Source organism: Elephantulus edwardii, unplaced genomic scaffold (genome assembly GCF_000299155.1).
Source record: "Elephantulus edwardii isolate Elephantulus edwardi_28Jun2011 unplaced genomic scaffold, EleEdw1.0 scaffold00356, whole genome shotgun sequence".
Classification (NCBI taxonomy): domain Eukaryota; kingdom Metazoa; phylum Chordata; class Mammalia; order Macroscelidea; family Macroscelididae; genus Elephantulus; species Elephantulus edwardii.
The window spans coordinates 2,023,245-2,029,820 of record NW_006400106.1 but is presented as its reverse complement, the minus strand read 5'-3'; the positions used below and the strand labels follow the sequence as shown (position 1 = coordinate 2,029,820).

General features: G+C 39.9%; 1 pseudogene; it reads left to right on the top strand.

The window, feature by feature from the left end:
- The first annotated feature begins 3,504 nt into the window (after positions 1 to 3,504).
- On the top strand, positions 3,505 to 4,273 carry LOC102855339 (annotated as a pseudogene).
- Positions 4,274 to 6,576: the final 2,303 nt, after the last annotated feature.

The following is a 6,576-nucleotide window of genomic DNA, read 5'->3' as shown; positions in this document are numbered from 1 at the left end:
GGTTTAGGGCTGTTGTACATAGGGTCGCTATGAGTCGCAAATGACTCGACCGCACAAAACAACAACAGCATCTATTTTTACAGGATGACCTAGTTTAGGTGAGTCCCTAGTGAATGATGAGCCTAGACTCTTAACACAAGATTGCAACCTTTTATTTTTTAAGGAAGTGGAATATCATGCCCAGTGCTGCTTGGGCTCATATACTCAATTATTTTACACTATTTGGTGACTATTGTTTGTAGGCTTAGAGAGAAGATGCAAGGAAACATTGACGGACTTAATTCATGACTTTTACCCTTAGGTAGCTTCAAGAGGGGGCATTCACATAATACAAGGGGGCAACCTTATATTAGTGTGAGTGATTTAATTAAGATTGGTAAATGGAGGTATAGAGAAACTGTAATTAACGTTGGTCTTCATGTCAAGGTGCTTTGGACCCTTTTGATAAAGCTGATGCTATCTGTTAAGGGCTTCTATAGAAATTAGATTTTGAGCTATTCTATAGTACCTTTATCTAGATAAAAGTTGAACATGGTCCTTAGGACATAAATTAATCTTTTGCATGTTGGTATGTTGTTGATGTTTTGTGCCATTGAGTTTCTTGTGATTCATAGCGACCCTATGTATAACAGCTCTGAACCCTGCTCTATTCTGAACCAACCTTATTGTCTCTGACACATCTTCCTCCATTACCCCCGTCACTGAATCAATCTATCTCATCCAGGGTCTTCATCTGTTGACATGGGAGGTGACAAAGACTCCTACTTCACATGATGACACATGATTTCAAGGTGACATGTTCATTTACAATTTAGATTAATCTAAAGCAAAGTTGTCACTTTACAGACTAAGATATGCTTGACCAAAGCCAAAGCATTTTGAATTGCTTCATCTGCATGTGAAAGTTAAATAATGAATAGTTTTTGTTGTGTACCATAGAGTTGGAACCAACCCATAACTGACCCTCTGGCAGTTTTTCAGAGGCAGTTAAATGCACAGGAAGAGATTGCCCATTCTTTTCTTGTATAGCAGCCGGTGGCCTCAAACCATGTACCTTTGGTATTACAGCACAGCTTCTTGCCACTAGGCCACCAGAGCTCCCTAGATAATGAGTAGAGAATACATAAGAATTGATGTGTTTGAATTGTGCTGCTGATAAATAATTCTGAATATACCATAGAATACTTAAAATGTTAACACATTTATTTACCTTGGAAGGAATGCAGCCAGAGAGTTCCTTAGAGGTAAGGATGATGAGCCTTCAACTCAAATGCTTTGCATGTCTTGTCAGGAGGCAGCAATCCTTGGAAAAGGATATCATGCTGGGAAAAGTAGAGAGAGGGTCAGTAAAAGAGAGGAAAACCTTCAGTGAGAAAGATTGACATAATGACTATAGCAATGAATTGAAGGACAGTAGAACTGGTGAGGTTGGGAAAGGATATGGAAGAGTTTGGTTTTGTGGTACATAGGGTTGCTATGAGTGAGAGACAACTTAGTTTCGTGGAGGAAACTTTGACTTGAAAGATACTAATTTTTAAAAAGCCCAACTTTTGAGTAGCATATAATGTTGTTGTTGTTGTTGTTAGGTGATATCAAATCAACTAGGATTCATAGCAACCCTGTGAACAATCGGTGTGAACCTTGCCGTCCTCATGATCTCTGTCATGGTAAAGCTCATTAGGTAGTCACTGAGCCAACCCATCTGTGGAGGATTTTCCTCTTTCACTGACTTTCTCCATTCCCAGGATGATGTCTCTCTCCAAGGACTAGTTACTCCTGAAAATATGCTCAAAAGTAAGTAAAACAAAGCTTTATAATCCTTGCCTCTAAATAGCATTCTGGTTGCACTTTCTTCAAGAAAAAATTGCAAATAATATATTTTGTTGCTCTTGTATGCCTTTGAGTTGGATCTGACCCATAGCTAGTAGACTCTGATAGATTTTCAGAGGCAATTAATCACATGGAAGGAGATTGTCCATCTTTTTCCCATGGAGCAAATGGCTAATTTAAACTATGTGTCTTTTGGAGAACTCCTACATAAAATACACCAGCAAAATATTTTTTTTTAAAAGTCCTTCTCAGACTTTGTTAAGAGAGAAAGAAAAAGAGTTATATAGAACAAGATAGCTCATACTGAGTAATATTAAGGAAATATAGAAAGGGCTTCACCATTCAAGTACAATGAAGATCTCTAAATACATAATGAACAAAAGAAAGATTGGAATTAATAACTGTGGAGAAGATAAACTTCATCTTAAAATCCATTGAAATGTAAAAGTTGGCTACATGGCTAAGAATGAGTGAGCTACTAGCTAGATGAGTTGTATCAGCTGGTGTTTTTATATATTATTATAGTCAGTTTGAAAAGTAAGGTGCACCTAATACAGTCAATGGTCTTGTCAGTTACTTGCTATGCATGAGAGAGATAGACAATTAATAAGAATGACGGAAGAGCTGATGCCTTTGAGTTGTGGTGTTGAAGAAGAGTATTGACTATCCCAAGGACTGCGAAGAGAACAAACAGATATGTACTGGGGAAAGTACAGCCAGAGAGCTCCTTGGAGGCAAAGATGATAAAACTGTTTCTCTCCCAGTATGTTGTTGGGTGAAGCTATTGCTTAGAAAGAGACATCATGCTTGGAAAGGTAGAGGGTCAGTGAAAAACAGGAAGACCCTCAATGAGACATATTGAGACCCTGACTATGGCAGTAGGCTCAAATGTGTCAGAGATGTCGATGATAGTAAAGAATAGGACAGGGTTTAGGCCTATTCTCCACAGAATGGCTAAAAGTTGTACTCAACTCAATGGCACCTAACAAAAACAACATGTGTGACTAGGGGAAATCTGGAATTCTACTAGGTAAGGATCATGATGGTTTAAATCTATAAACTACTCCATGGATTAAAGACAATCTTGTCTTGTGCAGTTTAAAGCCAATGAAAACTCACTGGAGGGTAAGCTATGTAGTCAGCTCTCGACAAGAAATTGTTTGCTGTATTCATGAACACAAATAATCATATAGTCATTTTACCTAGGAAAAAAGCTATTTATGTCTTGACTACTCATCACAATTAGCTTGCATTCTAACCTTTTACTTCCTGGTAATGCATGTTTGGCCCATCATTCTCATATTTAGCACTAGCAGCTCCAGTTTGAAAAGCTTCATCTGTATTTTCCTGTTTTGATTAAGCTTCCAGCAGGTGGCACTTTCTTTTGCAAGAACTTTGTTTCCTTGAGGAGTTTTGGTTTATAAATTTATTCCCCCCCCCCTTCACATTGCCTCTAGGAATGCCAGACTGACTTGAGGTTGAGAGGGCACGGTCTATTCAACATTTAAACTTTTAAAAATTGTGAACATAGAGAATGTGGTATGATAGAATCTCGGAGCTCCAGGAAAATGCTGCACTGGGCAAATTATTTGCGGGCCTGGTGAACACATATTGACAATGCTTTTTTCTTGGGACACTAGAAGAACTTAATCTCCTTCTGTGTCCAGTGAAACCATGGCTTGTGAGCTCAAGAAGCATCTGAAGGGTGTAGCAGCTTCATATCATTGGATGCTGGACAACGGTTGCTGCATCTGTTCCTCATCCACACACTGGCCCTCACAAACTGAGACAATGTCTGCCACTGATCATTTTCTTAAAATACTTAAGTATGCCCTGACAAGCATTGCAATTAAGAAGATCTGCATGCAGTATTGATTAAGATTGATGGTAAGGTCAGAACTGATATAGCCTACTCTGCTGCTTTTATGAATGTGATCAGCATTGACAAGACCAGAGGGAATGTCTGTCTGATCTGACACCAAGGGTTGATTTGCTCTTCAGTGTATTACAGATGAGGAGACAAAGTACAAATTGTGCAAAGTAAGAAAGATCTTTGTGAGCACAAAAGGAATCCCTCATGTGGTGACCCTGATGCTCAAACCATCCACTTCCCTGGTCCTCTCATCAAGGTGTATCAATTGGATTGATTTGAAGACTGGAAAGATTACTGATTTCATCAAATTTGACACTGGTAACTTGTGCATGGTGACTGCAGGTGCTAACCTGGGAAGATGTGGTGTGATCACTAAGAGAGAGAGATATCCTGGCCTTTTTGATGTGGTTCATGTGATACATGCCAATGGAAATAGCTTTCAATATTTTTGTTATTGGCAAAGGCAATAAACCACAAATTTTTCTTCCCTGAGGAAAGGGTATCCACCTTACCATTGCTAAAGAAAGAGACAAGAGAGGATGCTGTAAAACAGAGCAATGGGTGAAATGATCTTTAGGTGATATGAATCAAGAGGACAAAATTAAAGGTAATATGGCATGATAAAAAATATGGCCAATTTAAGAAATAGTAGTAGAAAACATGACTGTAGCAAACAAAAGGGAAAAAGGTCCATTTTTGGCTTACAGGTACAGGACTTTAAGATGGTCATCTATCTCAAATGCTATCTACTTCTGGCCATAGGATATTTAAACGCACTATATTTTCACTTAAGACACACCTAACCAATACTTCACACTTGCATATAAAGCACATAATGCATATAAGTAACTAACACATGAAGAGGTTTCATAGTTCGCAAAAACTTTATTATGTGGTTGTTATTCTCATTAAAATACTAGGATGCAAATACCCTGTAGCTCTCATATACTGATAGTAGACAATAAAATCATGTAACCAATCTAAAAAAATAAAATGCAGTACTACATGGTTCAAAATCAAGAATGGAGTCTGTCAGGGATGTATTTTTGTCTCCGTACCTTTTCAATCTGTATGCAGAACAGATCATCTGAGACACTGATCTGTATGAGGAGGAATGTGGCATCAGGATTAGTGGAAGAGTCATCAACAACCTGCATTATGCAAATGACACAACCCTCTTTGCTGAAACTGAGGAGGACCTGAAGCACCTACTGCAGAATATCAAGGACTGCAGCCTACAAAATGGATTGAAGCTCAACATCAAGAAAATAAAGATTCTCACCACTGGGCCAATTGACAGCATCAGCATGGATGGTGAAGAGATTGAGATAGTTAACAGTTTTAGTTTACTTGGCTCCACTGTCAACATTCTTGGTACCATCAGCCAGGAAATCAAGAGATGACTTGCATTGGGAAAGTCAGCTGTTGAGGGACCTCTCAAGAGTACTGAAGAACAACGACGTCATGCTAGATACTAAGGAGCACCTGGTCTGAGCTATAGTCTTTGCAAATACATGCTATGCATCAGAGAGTTGGACAGTGACTAGGGATGATAGAAAGAGAATTGATACCTTTGAACTGTGGTGCTAGAGAAGAGTGTTGAATATATAGTGGACTGCTAAGAGAACAAACAGGTTTGTCCTGGAGAGGGTGAAGCCAGAATGTTCCCTGGAGTCAAGGATTCTGAAGCTTCATCTGACATACTTTGGTCATGTTGCAAGGAGGGACTGGTCCTTGAAGAGGGACATTATTTTTTGGGAGACTGGAGGGATGGCAATGAAGAGGAAGACCCTCGATGAGATGGATTGATTCTGTAACTGAAGCAGTGGGAATGAATGTGTTTGAGATGGCTAGGTTAGCACAGGATAGAGCAGCATTTAGGGCTCTTGTACATAGGGATTCTATCAGTCACAAACGACTCGATGGCACATAACAACAACAACAACAACAACAACCACCCTTCAATTACTCAATAGGTTGGATAGTCCACAGAGAGTCTTGTTGTTGTTATGTGCCATCGAGTCGCTTGTGACTCATAGCGACCTATGTCCAACAGCTCTAAACTCTGTTCTGTCCTGTGCCAATCTCATTGTCTCCAACACACTCATCCTGATTGCCCCAGTCACCGAATCAATCTACCACCCAGAGGACCTTCACCTCCTGCCGCCTGCCCTCTATCCTCCCAAGCATGATGTCCTTCTCCAAGGACCGGTCCCTCCTTACAACATGACCAAAGTATGTCAGACAAAGTTTCAGAATCCTTTCCTCCATGGAGCAAACCGGTTTAACCCTCACTAGGATGAATCTATTTCTTTTCTTAGCAGTCCATGGTACCCCCAGCATTCTTCTCCAACACCAAAGCTCAAAGCATCAATTCTCCTTCCATCCTCCCTGGTCATTGTTCAGCTCTCTGACACAAAACAAGTGATTGCAAAGACCATAGCCTGTACCAGATGCACCTTAGACTACAGAGACATACCGTTGCTCTTCAGTACTTTAGAGAGGTCACTAACAGCAGACTTTTCCCATCGCAATATGTTTTTTTATTTCCTTGCTGCTGGTGCCAAGAATGTTGATTGTTGAGCCAAGCAGACTAAAGCAGTGAACAATCTCAATCACTTCATCATCCATCCTGATGCCACCAATTGGTCCAGTGGTGAGAATCTTTGTCTTCTTGACATTGAGCCTCAATCCAAATTGAAGGCTGCAGTCCTTGACCCTCAGCAGCAAGTGCTTCAGGTCCTCCTCAGTTTTAGTGAGCAGGGTTGTGTCATCTGCATAACACAGAGAGTCTTAGCTTTTTTAAAAAATAATTTTAATTCTCCAGTAGGGTAAAAAGGGAAGCCACTGATTGGGAAAAAGTATTCGGTAAT